The sequence below is a fragment of the Onychomys torridus genome, chromosome 14, assembly GCF_903995425.1.
Source record: "Onychomys torridus chromosome 14, mOncTor1.1, whole genome shotgun sequence".
Taxonomy (NCBI): domain Eukaryota; kingdom Metazoa; phylum Chordata; class Mammalia; order Rodentia; family Cricetidae; genus Onychomys; species Onychomys torridus.
This window is the reverse complement of record NC_050456.1, coordinates 45,917,771-45,938,246: the sequence shown is the minus strand read 5'-3', so window position 1 is coordinate 45,938,246 and position 20,476 is coordinate 45,917,771. Positions and strand designations below refer to the sequence as shown.

Sequence of the window (20,476 nt, the reverse complement as noted above, 5' to 3'; positions counted from 1 at the left end):
GATGGGGAACAGGGAAGATCTGCCCCTAGTTGCAGAGAATTTCTCAGCTAATTTGTTGGGCCAAGACCTGTTGTCCCAGATGGAAGCGATTCTTACCACTGACTATCCGGCCTTCTTTAATGATATTGTGGAGGAGGAGGCAATGGTACAGGGAAATAAGGGAATAGCTGTCTTCACTAAGCTCCAGGAAGACTGCCACCAAACTGACAGGCAGAACCCCCAATTCTAAGGACCACTGCCCCCTGATCCCCACAATTAGATGGAAGCCTGGGGGCCCTGTGTGGGTGGAGCAGTGGCCGCTCATCAAACCCAAGCACTCTGCTCCTTAGTTAAAGAACAACTAAACCTGGGGCATATATGCCCCTGATGAATCCCTGGAATACACCAGTATTTGTAATAAACAAGGCTAATGGGTCCTGGCATATGCTGTAGGATCTTAGAAAGTTAATGAAAGTGGAACCCCTTTGAGAGGCCTTCCTTGGATTCCCACAATCCCGGCGGAGTACACCATCACTGTCCTGGATGTTAAGGATAGCTTCTTTTCTATTCCCTTCCATCCAGAAGATTGCTCTAAATTCACATTCTCCATCTCTTCCTGAAATTTTTCACACCTAGATGAGAGATATGAATGGGTGGTGTCACCCCAGGGCATGGCCAATAGCCCTGCCTTCTACCAAAATTATCTGACCTCTTTGCTGAGCCATGTTTGGGAGAGACCGGGATCCCTGATGTACATCTACATGGATGATCTTATTGTGGGTCATCAAGACCCCCAGCAACAACAGATTCTCCTAAGATGGGTCCTTGACCTCCTACATAAGAATGAACTTAAGGTGGCACCTAATAAGATTCAACAGGTGGCACCCTTTAGAGTTCTTGAAGCCGAGCTTACCTTAACAAGGGCCTGCCCCCTTAAACCTAGGTTGGATATCCCCTCAGATGACTCTAACTTAGATAAACTGGCTGCTACCCTGGATGCCTGTTTCCAAGGATGCTTTATGACCTACTGAAGGGCATGGGACCCTCGGATAAGGTTACCCTCATGCCTGAGCAGCAGGCAGCCTTCTCTCAGGTTCAGAGGGCCCTTGATAACAGCTCTCTAAAACACTTCTCAGCAGAGAAACCCTTGGCCCTTTGACTTTTTACCGGAGCATCTTTGGTTTCCACAGTCCTAACCCAGGAGGGTGAGCCCATAGAATGGGTCCACCCCTTGGCTGGAAACACTGCTTGGGGCTACACTCAAGCTGATCAGGTGGCAGATGCTATAAGAGGAAGAACACGACGGGTGGTGGTGGCTCACGCCTGGAATCCCAGCACTCAGGAGGCAGAGGCAGGTGGATCTCTGTGAGTTCGAGGCCAGCCTGGTCTACAAAGCGAGTTCCAGGACAGCCTCCAAAAGCTACAGAGAAATCCTGTCTAGAAAAACAAAAACAAAAACAAAAACAAAAACAAAAACAAAAAGAGGGAGAACACAAGCTCTGAGACACTATGGGTGGGAACCCATACAATCATCTTCCCCTTTAGAGTGGCAGACATAGATTGACTCATATGGGCCAACGCTCATCTTGCCCTAGCCCTGGAGGGATTTATGGGGCAACTACAATGCTTTTGCCACATTAGGCCTTCCTAATCAGGCAAAAACAGACGATGACCCCCGTTTTGTTGGAAAAGCTTTGCAGGACTTTTTTATACAATGGAATAGTGCCCATGTCACGGGGATCCCTTATAATCCTCAAGGACAAGCAACTGTTGAAAGAAACCATCAATGCCTCAGAGAACAGCTTCACAAACAAAAAGGGGGAATCAGCTCCCATATATGCCTACAGCTAGCCCTCCTTACCCTTAATATTTTAAATTTGCCCAAAGGGATGCTAGAATCCAGATTTCAAAAGCATTGGGGTCAATTAAACCTCAAACCACAGATGCAAGTCAGATGGAAAGACCCACTGACCTTCAAATGGAGGGGACCAGATCCCCTACCTACAATGGGAAGAGCTTACGGATGCATCTTCCCCACTGGGGACAATGCCCCATCTGGCTACCAGCCAGAAACCTCAAATTCCTTCCTTCCCTATCCTTACAGGAGTACACCCAAGACACCCAGGACCCACATGACCAATAAGGAAAGGAAGGTCCTTTGGTGGTCGCAGCTTGTTTTTAGAGGAAAGAAAAACAAAAGCAATAGTAACAATAAAAAGATCCAAGGGACTCAGTCCCTTGAGGAGCGATTACGTTCCTTGACTGTTTCAGATGGAGGCCTTCCTGCGGGTGACTGCTATCCCTGATGATGACTGCTGCCCTCCAGAGGAACTGGTAAGATGGGAGGTGATCAGTGCTGGTACTGGCGAGATCCTCAAGGCAACTGAGAAGGAGGCGATCCCAGTCTCCTGATGGCCAGACTTCATTTTCAACCTCTGCGATCTGGCCAGGGGACCCTGAGATATGGGTGACTGGACACCAATCCATGAGGAAAGATAATTACAAAAGTCTCTTGATTCTTTTGCTCAAATTACTCTCCAAAACAGGAGAGGCTTGGACCTTCTTTTCTTACAGAAGGGAGGTCTATGTGCAGCACTGGGAGAATGCTGCTTTTATGTAGACAATTCTGGAGTTATTTACATAATGTAGATGAGATACACAAGGAAAAAAAATAAATATGCCTTGGTATCAACAATGGTTTAAATGGTCTCCTTGGCTGAACACACTCATTTCCACAGTTTCCGGGCCGCTTGTGTGATGGGGCCCCAAAATAGCTTGACCACACAGCAGCCATGACAGGCTTAGGGGCCTAGACACAGCTTCTGTAACAGGCTTACTGGTAGGCAACACCCAGATCCAGGAAAAGCCTTAAGCTGATACCACCCAGGGATCCACCCAGGGGTGAGGAAGTACGTGACATCCCAAACACTCCAACCATTAGATAAGGTGACCAGATGTCCCTTAGTCTAGCACACACCTATTTTTGTTTTACAAATACCCTTAGACAATTGTCAGCCAATCAGGGTCCAGGACCCTGGAAATCCTCTCATCCTAACCTCTGCTATGATAAAAACTCTGCCCCACCTGAGCTCAAGGCTCTCTGCTCTCACGGCTGCACGGGACAGACAGAGGACCAAGCTCTGGAGCTTGAAATAAAGGCTCTTTGCTTTTACATGCAGGATTCAGTCTCCGTGGTGGTCTTTTGGGGGTCCCCGCCATCTGGGCATAACACTGGTTCTTTTATCTCTGGCCTGCACTTTTGGGCCTTGGTTATGAAGAAAACAAATCAAATTCTTCAGGGTTGAAAAAGAAAAAAATACAGCTCATGACTCTTTGCCATTACTATGACAGGCTCAATACTAATGACTTTTCCCTGACATAGGGGGTGAACCTCATCTGAGGTGCCAGACCACAGTGCGAACCTTCGTAGAAGGTGCCCTGACCGGACCTAACCCAAGGTGGGCTTGCTCAAAATCAGAAAAGGGGGAGTTGTGGGTATGCCAAGCATATGTCGGGCTACAGAAACCAAAGATGGCACTGAGAGGAAATAGGCTAGGCGGAGACCTAACTTGTTTACCAAAAATTATGCCTGGCTCTTGGGATCAGGAGAGATTATATAGGTGCATGATCTCCTTGTGATCATGCCGAGCTATGCCCAGAGAGGCTCGTATCGATATGTGACCTTTGTTGTGATTGGTAGAAGGAAACCTGGCTTGTGGTTTGGTACTTTATAAAGGGTGTGTTGGGGGTTGGGGGTTTAGCTCAGTGGTAGAGTGCTTGCCTAGCAAGCGCAAGGACCTGAGTTCGATCCTCAGCTCCACCAGAAAAAATGAAAAAAGAAATTCGGAAATAAAGGGTGTGTTGATGCTTAATAAAGGAGTTCCTGCTGGACCCTGTGATGGTATTGTGTTCTCCGAAATATTGTGTGTCCCCCGAAATAAACTTATCTGGGGGTCAGAGACAGAACAGCCACAATATTAAACAAGAGAATAGGCTTTAATCCTAGCATTCCAGAGAGAGAAATACCTATGGATCTCTGAGTTCAAGGCCACATTAGAAACAGCTAGGCATGGTTGACACTCATGCCTTTAATCCCAGAAATCCAGCCTTTAATCCCAGGGAGTGATAGCAGAAAGTAGAAAGATATATAAGGCGTGAAGACCAGAAACTAGAAGCGTTTAGCTGGTTCAGCATTTGGCTGGTTAAGCTTTTAGGCTTTGGAGCAGCACAGTTCAGCTGAGATCCATTCTGGATGAGGACTCAGAAGCTTGCCAGTCTGAGGAAACAGGATCAGCTGAGGAACTGACGAGGTGAAGAAACTGTGGCTTGTTCTCTGTCTCTGATCTTCCAGCATTCACCCCAATAACTGGCCTCAGGTTTGATTTTATTAACAAGAACTTTTAAGATTCATGCTACAGGACCCAGCTCCCCACTGCAACTGATTGTCTCTGGGTACCGGGAGGTTGGGTGATGGGCCAGTGAGTGGTGCACTACCTCTCCTCAGTCTAGGTCTGCTGAGGGCAGTGGGCCTAATTCTTTGGTGGGGTCAGGGGAACCTCACAAACCTCTATCCTCAGAATACAATTTTGAATTTTTACTGCATGAAGTAAAACAAAAACAAAGAACAACAAAAAAAGACCTGGTTTTCCTCATAACTTTTATCCAGACATTGATTCTACCTGTACTGATACTTACTACCAATAGATAGACATTATTAAAGTGAATACATGCATATAACTACATAGTGTAATTGTAAGAATTTCAGTATACCAAGCAACTTCCTTTACAATGCTCACAGTACCTCTAAGAACTAATTACCATAACTCTCCACATGATTGAAAGATTTCAAACAAAGTACTTCAATGACCTATTCAAAACACAAGGGAAGGCCAACCTTCAATGGATCACAGCTGTCAATGGATCACAGCTGTCGTTTTCACATCCTGCTCCACTTCCTAGGATAGTTAGCATTCTCCAGTAAGACTTTTTCTAAGATCCCATGATGACAAGATGATGTGACAGAACTGAGGGCAAAGAGGAGAAGCTACAATCCTTCTGTTCCCCTCATTTTATGAACTCAGCAAGAAAACAGCACTTAACACACTCTTTAGCTTTAAATGAATTAACCGGCTGTAAAAGTGTTCCTCTTTCTGGTATGCTCTTCAAATTGAAAAATATTAAATATGATCAGTGGGCAAGATCAGAGCTAACAGCAGGTAGTGACCTTCCCTGGTGGTCTTCACTGCAGGAAAGCAAACACTAATTAACCTGCAGCTGTTACATTCACAGGTCAGCCCCAGCTGCTGGGGATCTGGGCATTCTCTCTTTACTTTTTCAATGTCAACAAAACTCTAAATGTGGCAGATAACAGTTGTTCCACTATTACAGAACTTTAGAATCTGAGAGGCAGAAAAGTCTTTACAGATATTTCTTCCACTCTTCTCTTCCTCAGGCCTCCCATTTTATCTATGAGAAAAGTAATTAACTGGACATAGATTTATATTGCAATTCCTAACTTAAACATTTCATCCTGGAGAGAAGCTCATTAAGATTCCAGAAATATGGCCGGGCAGTGGTGGCGCATGCCTTTAATCCCAGCACTTGGGAGGCAGAGGCAGGCGGATCTCTGTGAGTTCGAGGCCAGCCTGGTCTACCAAGTGAGTTCCAGGAAAGGCGCAAAGCTACACAGAGAAACCCTGTCTCAAAAAAACAACAACAACAAAAAAAAAAAAAAAAAAAAAAAAAACAAAGATTCCAGAAATAAACAAAACTTAAAATACTCAAGTAAACAATTCACGAGTTCCAGGAAGTTGCTTAAATTTACAAGATCTACAAGGGCCCACCCACAAGGCTACATAAGCACTAACAAGTGCTAGAGAGAAGAGACCCTCTCACCATCTAAGCTGTCAGTGAGTTAAGCAAGGAGCTCTAGGGATGCAGTTTTGGTGAGGCTTCACCATGCTGGAGTGGACGGAGCAGCTGCCTTTCAGTCATTCAACCTCCCTTAGGTACTGCCAATAAACTCACTAGTTCACTAAACTGGACTTGGGTGGAATTGTTACTTTGGTCTGTGGTTAGTGCCCTATCTAGGGTGAACAGATATTTGTTCATGTCTTGCCAGGAGCACTTACACAATAAGATAGTTAATTCAGAGTGGAACCAAGGCCTCTTGACATCCAAATTGGTATTTTCTTTCATTACAACATACTGTTGTCAGGAATTTTAAATAGCATGAGATTTTATACTACATGGAAGCTAACAAAACCAACTTCTATACTTTCATGAATACTGAGAACCAAAACCATCTACCCTACACAAATTTTAAATAATGAGATATAAAATTACATGCCCCCTATACTGTATTAAAGTGTGACTTTGTGTGTGTGTGTGTGTGTGTGTGTGTGTCCCACAAAAGTCCAGAATCACTAGAACTTGTCAATAGAATCTTATTTGTAAATAGACTTTACAGACATAACCAGATTACTAAAACATCATATTATATTGGGGCAGGTTCTAAGTAAATGACTACTGCCATTATGAAAAGGAAATGTGGACTCACATGTATGGATTGCTATGTGAGTACTGAAGCAGAAATTGAAATGATGACATACATAATAAGCTAAGAAACATCAAGGATTTCTAATAACTACTGGCAGTACCTAAAAGGGGGAGGAAAGAAGGAGTCTTCCTAGAGCCGTCAGAGAAAGCATGGTTCTCCCAACATTCTGATTTCAGATGTCTAACTTAGAGAACTGTGAGAAAAATAAATTTTTATTGTGTTAAGCCATTCAGTTTATAATAGTTTGTTATAATATCCCTAGAAAAGTAAAACACACATGCACACACTGCTTTTGTATATATTAACTTCACATTACTCTGATAACATTATCATACTAATATATCTTTCAAATCATAATGAAATTCATACGATTGGGTACTTAGAAAGGAAGGAGGTGTGTTTCCTTTACAGTTTGGGATCCTGAAGGTCCAAACAGCATAGAACCAGCTCTGGCAAGGAGCGCAGGACAGAAGATATCGTCAGGGTAGAATGGTTGTGAAAGGGAGCAATCACATGACCGGACAGGTAGCCACAAGAAAGGGAGAGCACCCTTGCTCTGTTTCTAACAACCCTCTCAGATGACCTTACTCAAAGATTTTATTAAAATCCAAAATGACCTAAGGACCTCCCACTAAGCTCTATCACTTAAAGGCTCCACCTCAACCGCACCATTAAGGTTTGGAGATCAAATATCTTCCACAAGTTTGTGTACTGAATACTTAGTCTCTAACTGATCATGCTAATTTGGGAGGTTCTGCAAAATTCAAGAGATAGTAAACCACAGATGGTTTACATGAGTAGGACATAATTCTGTCAAAAGACTGGGGAGGGCTGGGTATTGGTGCAAAGGTACCTGACTATCAATAGTCACAAAACTTCCAACAGTGGAGTCGTGTCTCATCAGTCCAATGAGTGAAACTCACAAATAGGAAGTGCAAAAGCAAAAGTCGTTTCCTGAGTCACAACAAGCTTACCAGAGCTCCCTTCCAAGAGAGGAAGAGTCCCAAGAATGGGTTGCTTCTAACTGGCTCTTACTTGGAGCTTTAGAACTTCATAAAGAGAAGGAGAACTTGCAGGGAAGCAAGCCATCAGTTGATTATTAGCACACTGTTGGTTGCTCGTCCCTGGTGTTTTTAGAAACCAGATGTCTTTGGTTGCGCTCAGCACTTCGCTGTCATCAGTGAAGCCTTCAGGATCAGGGCGCCGTCCTGACTGCCTGGTAGTGTCTAACTACAGGCCTCTAGGAGGCTTAGCTAGAAGAAATAAGTCAATGGAGAAGGGATCTTAGGGGCACTTTGACCCTGTCCCCTCCTGTCTCTCTGCTTTCTGTCCACTGTGAGAAGAAGTAGGGTCTCTGCTATGCATTCCTGCTACTATGATGTTCTGCCCAAAGCACAGGAGGCCAGAAATATATGGACTAAACTTCCTGTAATAATGAGCCAAAATATATCTTTTCCTCTTTAAATTATTTATAGCAAGCATTTGGTCACAGAGAAGCAAAAGTAACTATTACAATTGCCATACACAAGACCAACATGGAACCCTTTGGGCAAGATACACTCAAACTATATCCAATCAACTATTCAATCAAAAACTCAATAGTTTTCAAAATCCTTGCCTCACTGTTTACACTCTCACATTACTATTCAATCCTAATCATGCCCACTCACCACCACTGAAAGAGCTAAGTTAAACCTAATTTCAAATTCCCAAACTTTGGCCCTGAGTTTCCTCCTTTCCAACATCAGTGAATCTCTGTCACGTCATGTGACAGTCAGTGTTGTCAACTTGACAGAATCTGGAATCATCATCAGGCACACAGGCCTCAGAGAATGTCTGTGAGGGATTATATTTAATCACTAATTGAGTTGGGAATCTTTCTTACTATGGTGCAACCATGTCCTGGACTGTACAAAGAGAAAAGCAGAGTTGAACAACAGCGTGCATTCATCACTCTGCCTTCTTTCTGATTTTGAAGGTAACATGACCAGGGCTTCAAACTCCTGCCACCTGGATCCCCAACATGATGGGTTATACCTGGAACCATAAACCAAAATAAACCCTTTCACCCTTAAGTTGGCTTTTTCCAGAAACAGCAACAAGAAAACTAAGACAAAATACCCTCTCTACTTCAATAAGCAACAAACCCAACTTCATTCTATCAATAGGATGTGGATGAGCCTAACTTCTCTCCAGAAGAATTATCTTGATTTCATCCCAGAGAGCGAAGAAACCTGCCCTCTGTCCTGACAAAGGGACAATTTCTACTCTTCTAAGTTGTTACATGGCTTTCTTTAGAAAAGATGGCTACTTTAAAATGATGTCAATACTCTGGTAAACAGCTGTGCAAAACCTAAGACACAAGAGAAATGTTTTCTAATAGTTATTGTCCTAAAAGCTAAAAAAAAAAAAAAAAAAAAAAAGAAAAGAAAAAAACCCTTTAGATAATCAAAATGAAGTTAATATTGCACAATGAAATATTTCCAGTGATAGAAAAAAAATTAAGCAAAAATGTTTAGTTTCTTCTCTCAAAAATTCTCATAAACAACTTTAGTCACAATTTTGTAATGTTCTTATACACCAAATATTGAGAAGTAAATACTCCTTTTGTGTGAATTTTGCTTTTGTACTTCTTAAGTAGTATCTCAAACATTTAGCTTTTTTATTTTATTTTAAATTAAAAATTTTTTCATTTTACATACCAACCCCAGTTCCCCCTCCCTCCCCTTCTCCCGCCTCCTCACCTCCCTCCCACTCTACCCCCATCCACTCCTCAGAGTGGGTAAGGCCTCCCATGGTAGTCAACAAAGTCTGGCATACCAAGTTGAAGGAGAGCCTAGCCCCTCCCCATTGTATCAAGGCTGAGCAAGGTATCCCACCACAGGGAATGGGCTCCAAAAAGCCAGTTCATGCACCTGGGATAAGTCCAGGTAACATTTAGCTTTTGATTGTCTAAGCTTGAAAGTATTCACCAAATAAAAGAAACTGGGAATTCTGAATCCTACCAATTATTATCTATCAATATTCTTATAAATGAAATTCTGAAGAACAGAAATAACAGCATCTTAAGGAACTTTCAAAAACTAGAATTAGTTTTTAAATGACATAATTTTAAGAAACTTTTAAAAACTAAAAGTAACATATTTGTGAAAGGGATTTACTTAAATTCTATAAAATCTAAATAAATCTCATAAAATGTTTTGAGATTGTAAAGCAAAATATAATTGTTACATTTTCTAGCTATATATTCAATATCAGCAGTTTATTTGTTTGCAAAATAAGATTGTATCTCAAAATTATTTAGAAATGGTCTATTTTATCTTAAAATCAACTGAAAAGAAAATAAATTAAAATTGAGTTTTAGAAACCTTAAACAGGTAGTGTAGCTTCATCTCACCTGGAAACAAGTAACGATTCTGGAGGAGTGGGATCATAGACAGCATGAGCTATCTTGGAAATAAAATTAATCTAAATACAGAGTGCATTTATGTATCATACAGACCTTTATATAACATAAATGTAATTTATTAATATTTTTAATATGTCTGCTTTTTTTGACCTGTCACATGAAGTGAGGTGTGGAATTTTTCACTTATACTGTTGTGCTGTTTTTCGATTTTGGAATATTGAATTTCAGATTTTCAAGATGATCAAGCTGTATTCTATGTCAAAAGAATCTCTAAAGTGCTCTAATGCACTTGCCTATTTAAAACATGCTCCTTGATGGGCCAGCAAGATGGCTGAGTGGGTAAAGGCGCTTGTTGCCAAGCCTGATAACTTGAGCTCAATCCCCAGGACCCACACAGTAAAAGGAGAACACCAGCTCCTCCCTCAAGGTGTCCTCTGACCTCTACATTCCCACAGTGGCATAAACGGCACAAACACACACTCACACTCAGACACATGCATACACCCTCTCTCTCAAAGGAAAAAAGAAACATTCTCTGATAACACACTGAAACTAATACCGTCATATGTCTACAGAGCATCTAGGAAAGCTACAAAATTCATCTAAAAATATTCAGGAATGAAAACAGTGGCACTTATGCCCAGTATAATAGCAGGAATCTCTACCAAGCAACATTAGCATTCTCTGACTCAGAGCACTACATTTTCTCAAGGTCTTTTCATTTCTACAGCAAATAATGAACAACTTCCTTACAAATATTCAATAATAGCTTTTCAAGCTACTTTTGAGATCATTAATTCATCTCATATGTTCATTCAGGAAAGTTCTAATTAACTTTTCTATGCTAAACAGAAGTCCTCTTTAACTAAAATTCTAAGATCAGGAATTGCTTATTATTTGACTTTTATAAACTGGTAATTTTAGGCTTATTCTACCTGTACATGTCTGATTTAACACTATGCTCAACAACATGAGGAAACACTGCAAGCTCCATGACAGCCTACTTCTTCTCCTTCTAACAATTATATACGGCTTCTTTTACTTCCACAAATGACCGTAATGCCCTGCCCAATGTCTGTTAGATTTCTTACTAATTTCTTTTTAATAACATTTTTAGTGCCAGGCATGGTGATGATGCATCTAATCTTAGCAATTAGAAGGTGGAGACAGGAAAACTAAGCTCAAAGGCCAGTCTGATCTATATAACAAACCTCTGTCACAAAAAAAGGGAGGCTAGGCCAAGCCTTTGCCTAGCATGGACAAGCTACTAATTCTCCAGCACTCAGGATTCAGAATTCCCAGTTTCTTTTTAAAACTTTAAAAAAGGTTTTTTTAAAAAAATGCAATCCTAGCCCCCACAAAAAAAGTTGACAGTTGAATCAATATGGTCTCTTTTAACAACAAAAAGTTATTTATTTTAAAAAAGAACATGAAGTCATGTTATCTTTTTAAATGCATGACTCTGAAAGTTTTACTATCAACACAAACTTGAAATAACCCAAACGTCCATCAACTAATTGGGGTGAACTCACACAGTGAATACTACTACACAACTGAAAAGCAACTACTGGTATACCCAGGAGCATGAATAGCATACAAATGCATGATATCAAGTCAAAGAAGCAGACTTCAAAGGCTGAACACTAGATAACTGAGTTAAGTTCACACTGGGAAAGGTAAACTATACAGGCAGAAAACAGATCCACATTGCCAGACTGTGGTGAAAGGACGTGGGCTAACTGAAGCTAGAAGCTTGGTGACCTGTTTGCGTTGCAGTGGTGACTTCGGATGCCAGGACTCTTAGCATTGACAGTAGAGATGTTCAAGTATGACCTAATGCTCATGTGTAGACAGTTTTGAAAGACCTACTGAGACATCAGAAGTTTGCAGGTGAGTTTATTTTCATTATTAACTATGCCACACAACAATTCCCAAGGTTCAATATAGAAAACATAGACACAACATGTTTTATGAAGTTCAAAACTTGAAAGTCAAAGCCATTAAAAAGTAACTTGCTTATGAGTTTATGAAGGACAGATTATACTTGGTAGGCAGGCAGAAAACATCTCCCAACTAATGCTTAATTTACTGGAGCTTGGACTAACTTGGCCTTCCTGCTGCTGGTGCATACACATGTGGCTTTAAACACAAAATCATCCATGTCTCAGAATATTAAAATGGAAACAGGCAAGTGCTATTCACAAAAATATACTAACCTGAATTTGCTTAGTTAATCAATAAAGATGAAAAGGATTTAATCTTGAATGAAAACACCATGAGGGTCATAGACAGCCTAAGCCAGAACAGCAACCTGAAATAAAAGAAACTGAATTAATTCACCTCCTCAACTTTCACTTAGCATCATTATGCTTTTTATTTACTTCCTTGTGGCAGTCCTAAGTAAATGTTTGTATTCTGCATTAACAAATTCTGCAACCATCATTTTCCAAACACCAAGAAGGAACTGAGTTTTCATTTTGCAAATTATACAAAACTCAGTTGTACTCACTGTCTTAATTTGCCTCATATCCCATCCCCAAAACAAGTCAGTCCCACAATGTTCCTTCCCAGTCACAAATATCCCTCTTTGCAGTCTACAGTTCAAAATCTACAGCCTCAAAACCTCAATTAGTTCTACCTCTTTGTTTCCTCCTCCTTCTCCACAAACTTCCACTCAAATTAATTTAATCCGCTTGCTTTCCACGGAATAATTTTATTAGTCCCAGCTGCCATCATTCAATGAACCTTCTTGGCATATAAAAGGAGATACTGTAAATTTTACTTTGTGCGTGTTAAGTAATTTCATACTCCTATAAATACTGAGTGTTTTGGAATTTATCCCCCCCCCTTTTTTTTTCTTTTCCGGGTACTGATTTTAGTCTTTCTTTAGAAGGATCAGATGATTATCTAAGGTTTGCTTCACTGGTGAGCCACACTCTTCTGAACACTCCTTTTTTTTCACTCTTTGTCAATTAAACTATATGTCAGCTTTTTCAAAACTGTTTTAGGAATTCTATACTCAATTAATCTATCTTCTCATTAGGGAACCTCGAACATACTTCTTGGTTGCTGGCTCTCCATCACCGATCACCATGTTTGACATAGTAAGGAGTAAGTATGAATCATAGACGAGTGGGATGGTTTTAACGAACATTCACTTAGTACAAAAACCCAATCACACTACACTCTGTGGCAATATCTTTCTCTCAGTAGTCCTACCCTTGTGCTAAGATGGGATTAGTCTTGAAATGACATTAATTGTGAGAAGTAGGATTGACATTTACTATAAGAAGTGGTTTTTCCTCCAGTGACACTGAAGCCCATGGAAAGTGATTAATTGGAAAAAGCACCATCCCTTCACCTCCTGTACAATCAAGAGCCCAATTACTTTAATTTCCAAGAGTACCACTTAAAGTTCTGAGGGATAGCAGGCTATGAGACCCTTCAATAAACTGCCCTAAACACAAATCCTTTTGTGCAGTGCATTGTTGTTTACATTATCTCATCTGTATCGATTTGAAGAGGGCCAACAGGAACTCTGAAAAAGATCATAAATGTACAACTGATACATAAACATGAAATCTAAAATCTACCGAGATTCACTATAGTTCTCTCCTGAAACTTCACCTAAAAGCTTCTGCCAAACTTTCCACAATAACTGAAACATGTAGGACTTATATCTACTGCCATTGTGAAATGACCAGATTTACCAGATTTACCTTCTGATGGTAAACAACTGCAAAGTTGTGTGTGTGTGTGTGTGTGTGTGTGTGTGTGTGTGTGTGAACAAAATGAGTGTGATCTGTATTGCCTGAAAACTTGAAACAACCAGATAGTCTCTATAAGCACTTTGTCTTTACGTGGAGAAACATGTTCTACACACCACTGCAGACAGCCTCAAACAGAAAACAGGAGCTGTGCTAACTCTTAAGAAGCAAAGGTCCAAGTTCACTATAATGAAGTGGCAAGGGTTTCTAGAACAGATACTGGAAAACAAAGAGCTTTGCAGATAGACAAAAGCTACATTTCTATACTGGGGTTCATTTGCATCTCAGACTTAATAGTAATCCACACACACTTAAGCATGTGTCCATAAATCAAGGGCTGAAATTTGTTCTAGTTTGTATCTGTTGCTGTGATAGACACTCACTCCAAAGGCAACACGGGAGAGAAAGGTTGATTTCACCTTCCACGGGAAGCGGAGAGTAGGACTTTAGCAGGGATCATGGAGGAACTCTGCTTGCTGGCTTGCTTCCCTGACTTGCTCAGCTACCTTCCCTGCCTAGGGATGGTGCTGCCCACAGTGGGCTGGACCCTCCCACATCAATCAGCAATCAGGAAAATGCCTCACAGACAAGGCCAAGCCCATAGAGCCAATTCTTCAATTAAGGCTTGTTCTTCCCAGACCATTCAAGTTCATATTAAGTTTACAAAAAAATTTATCAGCAAAAAGTCCATGTCCAATATTACAAAATTTGCCTATAATCTGGCCAAAAGTAAAAATACTAAAGGAAGAAAGACAAACAAATCTTTAAAACTAAATAAATTATCTCTGTAATAGGTAAAATATAAACTATTTCCTTTTTAACAAAATGCAAAAAGAGAAAGAAAGAAAGAAAGAAAGAAAGAAAAGTAAGTTATGAATCACAAGTTTTACATTGAGTCTGTGGTGTTGAATTGTCAGTCATTTTCCATATTGTTAGAAAGAAAAATGACTGTGAGTTACAATGAACAAATCCTAGATGGGAAGAGAAAAACAGCAACTGATCCACTCATGCTCATCTTTAAAGAAAGAATAAGTCCTAGTCTAAAAAAAGGAAACATAAAAACCACATATGAAATGAAGAAAAAAACTAAGCTTATTGGGAAATTACATACTTAACAGATGACAGAAAGAAACTGTCTGAAGTAAAATTGGCCATTTTTGAGAAAAACAGTTCTCTTATAGGGAGGAAAGGCTGTAAACATGTCTAAAATAAAAAGCTGACTATGACTCAGTCACAACTGAATCTTATAAAACTAATGGTCCTTAGGCTATTTAAGGCATCTCAAAAGTCTGATTTCAGAGAGGATCAGATGAAACTGTATCTACAGATTATATGGATGAGACTACCCAGACTGATAGCAGCAGCCCACAAGAAGCTGCTTGTTATATGTAATTTCCCTACTGGAAATGTATCAACCTAAATAGAGCATGAAGGTACACTGTGCTGGCTCAGACATAAAAAGCAGTAAAGTAGAACATCAGTGCTCCCTAGCTATGGTCCACCCTGTTAGAGAAGACTGAATGAGAAAGTCTCAAAGAGAAGACCGTAGTGATGCTGACGGTCTCTGCTGCTCCGCTTCCTACTTTTCATATAGCATTAATATTCCACAGAGTCTGGTGTGTCAATAAAGCTGCATTCTTCTTGCAAAGGAAAACAGGTAAGGTAGGTGATATTCATGGGGAAAGAAAGTATTTCAGGCTAATAACAATAAAAGGGGGTGAAAGAGTACAGAGTGCTTGGCTAGCATGAATGGGACCAAGTTCAATTTCCAGCACCAAATATCCAGGCTTAGTGGTATCCACCTGTAATTCCAGCACTCAAGAGGTAAAGGAAGGAGGATCATAAGCTAATATCATCCTCAGCTATATAGTAAATCTGAGGACAGCCTGGGATACATCAGATCTTGTCTTTAAATAAATAAATAAGTGAGTGAGTGAGTGGGTGGGTGGGTGAGTGGGTGGGTGGGTGGGTGGGTGGGTGGATGGATGGATGGATAGATAGATAGATAGATAGATAGATAGATAGATAGATAGATAGTAGACTAAAGTATTAGGAATAAAAAAAATCTGAAAAGTCTATCCCAGCACTATTTTAACAAAACTGAATTATGATGATTGCCAAATTCATATTTCTTAGTCAATAAATGCTAGCCTATAAGTATCCTGACAACATTATTTTAAAGTAAAATAAGAAGTCAGGAACTACCTCGTTATTCTCTGTCCTCTTCTGAAGTCACCTGCTTTGTTAAAATAACACAGTACTAAGCCAGGCCTCAGGGTACTATGACCCCAGCTACTCAGGAGTCTGAGACTGAGAAGGATTCAAGTTCCTACCTGGAAAACTTGGGAAGATGGCTCAACAGGGAAAGGTAAAGATTTAAAGGCTGGGGATACAAGTTAGGCATAGGGTATTTGCCTATCATTCATAAGGTCCAATATTAAACCCCCAGGGGCACAGAAAAATAAGAGGAAAAAAAAAAGGATTACTCAGTGAACTTGACTTGTGAAATTTTGTCTACTTTATCCCTAATTAACGGAGCCCATTTAAATGCTTGCTCACGTTACCTAAGTAAAACTGTCTTTAATTTTTAAGTTTTGTATGACATTACAAAATGAGCTCAAACTATGCTGAAAATCATTAAAGTAATTTAAGTGACTTCTGTCATCCTTAAGTCATATACTTGTTCAAATCTTAGAATCACCTAAATTACAAATAAGAATTCTAAAAACCTGAAAAGAAAATTATATCAATTATCTCATAATTAGCATCCTTTTATAGTGATTATCCTCTCAGTTAATCTGAAATCAGAAGGCAAAATACTGAAATTTCCATCATTTATAATACCACCACCCCTTCAACTTTCCCGTGGGGCACAGATTGAATTTCCAAGTCTTTTTTAACTTGCCATACCATGTAATTGACTGCTTTCCCACCACATTGCCACAAGACTGCACACTATAAGGAGCCTGTTATTCATCTTTTTACTCCTTAGTGAATTCTAGCACAATATGTTTGATATTTCTTCACACCAATATCCTTACCTATCTCACAAAGCAACTGCAAATACAAAATAGCAGAATTATCTGTGAGAACATTGTGTGTAAAATAAAAATGCTTTGAGGCTATCAAACGGAATGTTACCTATTGTTGTGCTAAGCCTTACTGGCAAACAGTGACGCGCTCCAGGAACAGAGCAGAACAATGGGCCCTTAGCATGCACCAGGGTTCAACGGTGGCTCCACAACCTTCGTCTCCAGGGCCTCCATTGGCACGTTCTGGAGCTGGACTGAATAGTGTTAGAATCATTCATGACCCTCCCGCCCTACCTATCACAGCACCCTCACACTCCAAACACCATTTGGAGTTTTTATGGTTTCCTGTATTAGTTCCACTTCCATTTCCAAGTCTGTATAGTTCAAAGCAATTGACTGTTTGCTGCTTAAGTTTGACTTGGTTGGCTGATCTGCTACAATCTTTGAGCTTTGTCACCTCTTACCAGGGAAGACAGAAAAGCATAATCAATATATCAGAGTATTCTGACCTTTAACACTATTTCTGTGATACTATTTTTAAAAATCACTTATGCTTCCATACCTTTTTTAAAAATTTAGTCAAGACAAATGCATAATATATTACCTATGCTAACTTATGTCTCATCTGAATATTTTTTATTCATCCACCAGCATAGTCACAAGCTTTAAAAAGTAAAAATCTATACCAGATGCAAGGAGAAATTAAGAAAAACTGGTATCTAATAAAACAATACAATATGTAAATGATATAATCAATAAACAAGTTACTATTATATTCAATTTATGAAACTGCACTTTATACTCTGGTTGAGAAAATAACCTCATTTTAAGGTAAGAAGTATTCACAAGAACTGACATACTTAAGGTCATAAGTCTCAATAAGTTCAATAAAGTAGAAAAAACAAGCTATATTCCCCTATCATGCAATTAAAAATAAATATGCAGGCAAAACAGTCATACATATAAAAATACATAAATCTTTTTAAAAAATAAATTGCATGGGCTTAAGAGCAATCGAAGATGCTATAGGAAAATAGTGAACCAAAGAACAGACCAATAGAAATTCCCATTTCAGAATAACCAAGTCTGGACAGGCAATGGTGGTGCACACCTTTAATCAGGAGGCAGAGGCAGGAGAATCTCAGTGAGTTCAAGGCCAGCCTAGTGTACAAAGCGAATTCCAGGACAGTCAGAAATCTTATCTTCAAAAATAAAAATAAATAAAAACAAAAACCAGAATAACGAAGTCCACAGGGAAACCAGACATTTACATAGTGTCAAATATTTCCTCACAAGATATTTGCTAGTTACAAAGAAAAAATGGCAGATAATTAAAATTACCATCACTATAACAGTACTCATGTGCTTCCAGATCTAACACCTTGAGAAGGTCATACATAAAGACTATGGGTGTCTCGGCTGAAATACATAATCAAATTTTAGTGAGAAGAAACATGTAAATGTAAACTGAAGGGCAGTCACAAAGAGCTAGGCCTATACTTCAAAAGGCAGGTGTCACGAAAGGCAAAGTTATTTCTCCAACTGAAGAAAGCAAAACAATGAGAACTAATCTGATCCTGGGCTAGGAAAAACACTGTTTCCTTTTGCTATATAATTCAGTCAACTGGTGAAATTTAAAGTCATAGGCAGACTAAGTAAAATTTAGTAAATATACATAGAGATTAAATGCTAACATCTATAGACAATGTCCACTGGTTAATTCTGGGGAATGTCTCATACTTCATAAAATAAAACTAAAGTTTAAGTGAATCTGCTAATTTTCCAATAGTTCAGAAAAATTATTATGTATACAATAAAAAGAAAATTATATAGGGAATATGGCAATATATTTAGAAACTAGATGAAAGAGAAGAATTGACAATATTAGCACTATTCTGTTTTCAATTTTAAATCATTTTAAAATTATAAAAGCCTTTTGGGGGTGTAATTTTTTACAAATATACTCTATGCCTGTATTCCCAGCATTCCACAGGCTAAAGTAAAGGTCACCCAAGATAGCATAGTGAGTTCCAAGCTAGGCCGGGCTATGTCCCAAAAAAGTAACAACAACCCCACACACATTTTAAGGTCACTACAGACAATCTGAGGACTGAAACAAGAACTGCAGAAGAGACCAAGCTGAAAGGCAGAAAACATTCTGCTCCACTGTAAATTCCAAAATCCAATGGCACAGCAACAGGAGCTGATCATGTCTATCTGCGTCTCCCTCTCTCTGACTCATTCACAGATCCAGTGAGGTCCTGCCACACACAAGGTACTCAGAAAAGTGGACAAATGATTGAACACGCACATACATAAAGAGCACTAATAATCTGAAGGATGAAAGCAAACCAAGAGCTGTTCCTAAACAACTAACTCCTCATTTCAACTAAAATCTTAACCAGTCCCCAATGAAGAAAAAATAAGAATACAGGAGTTGCTCTTACTTTTGTGTGGATGAGACAGAGGTTTGGAATCCTTTCCCCTTTCTTCCTCCAGCTCCCAAACTCCAATACCAAATTCTTAGCACCTCAGAACTGAGGGATAAAACGTCTAACAAATGTAATTATCCTTCATTTTCTAAACTTAGATCCAAAGAACCACTCAAACCTGTGATATTCAAAAACTAAAAAATATATCCACAAATTCACTACAGTTTATGGATCCACTAGGATTCCCAAAATCATTTCAGGGAGCCACAAGGCAAAACTATTCTACAATAATAGTGAGCTATTGTTTACTGTTTTTGCAGCTAACATTTATATCAATACAAAGGCCAAAGAAACCAAGGTACTGACACCAATCTCTGTGTGTGTGTGTGTGTGTGTGTGTGTGTGTGTGTGTGTGTGTGTGTGTGTGTGTGTGTGTGTATGCCACAGTGGCACAAGAGAAGGTCAGAGAACAACCTGTAGGAGTTGGTTCTTCTTCTACTACATAGATCCAGAAGACAGGGATCAAACTCAGGTCTTCAGGCTTAGCAGCAAGCACTCTTCCCCACTGAGCCATCTCACCAACCTGACAGCCTTCTTTTCTAATGAAATGTTAATGAGATTGATGCTATTAACAAGTATAATTTTTTGTTTTGTTTTGTTTTGTTTTTCGAGACAGGGTTTTTGTAACAGTCCTGGCTGTCCTGGATCTTGCTCTGTAGACCAGGCTGGCCTTGAACTCACTGAGATCTGCCTGCCTCTGCCTCCCAAGTGCTAGGATTAAAGGTGTGCGGCGCTGTCACCACCACCCAGCAACAAGTGTAGTTTTTTAAATACTGTATAAGTATTTGTAATATCTATACAATTTGGTGAACCAATATTTTCCAAATGACCCAAACTTACTTTTACAAAACTACTCAAAGCACAGTCTAGTGAGATGGTTCAGCAGTAAAGAACAAATACTGCTCTTGGAGAGTACTGGAATTCAGTTTTCAGCAGCCATGTAAGATGCCTTACAATTGCCTATAACTTCAGCTGTAAGGCATCCAACACTCTTCCAGACTCCATGGGCACCTGCACTTCCCTATGCTCATGCATGCGCGTGCGCGCGCACGCACACACACACACGCGCACACACACACACACACACACACACACACACACAAATTAAAACTATGCCAGGCAGTAAAGCCCAATCTGTAAGCTCCAGGTTCAGTGGGACCAAAAAATAAGATTGAAATCAATTAAAGAAGATACCTGAAATTGACTTCAACCCTCCACACACATACATATGCACACAC

The 20,476-nt window shown here is 39.8% G+C and overlaps 1 protein-coding gene across 3 annotated transcripts in view; it reads right to left on the bottom strand.

The window, feature by feature from the left end:
* Fut8 (fucosyltransferase 8) overlaps nt 1-20,476 on the bottom strand; it is a 224,399-nt gene that overhangs the window by 170,180 nt on the left and 33,743 nt on the right. For 2 of the 3 annotated variants that reach the window (XM_036206454.1, XM_036206453.1), the window contains exon 2: nt 12,164-12,258. The exons of the other annotated variant lie outside the window; for it this stretch is intronic. The gene's annotated coding sequence lies outside the window, so the exon portion shown is untranslated. The remainder of the gene's footprint in view (nt 1-12,163; nt 12,259-20,476) is intronic. 3 annotated transcript variants of the gene reach the window in all.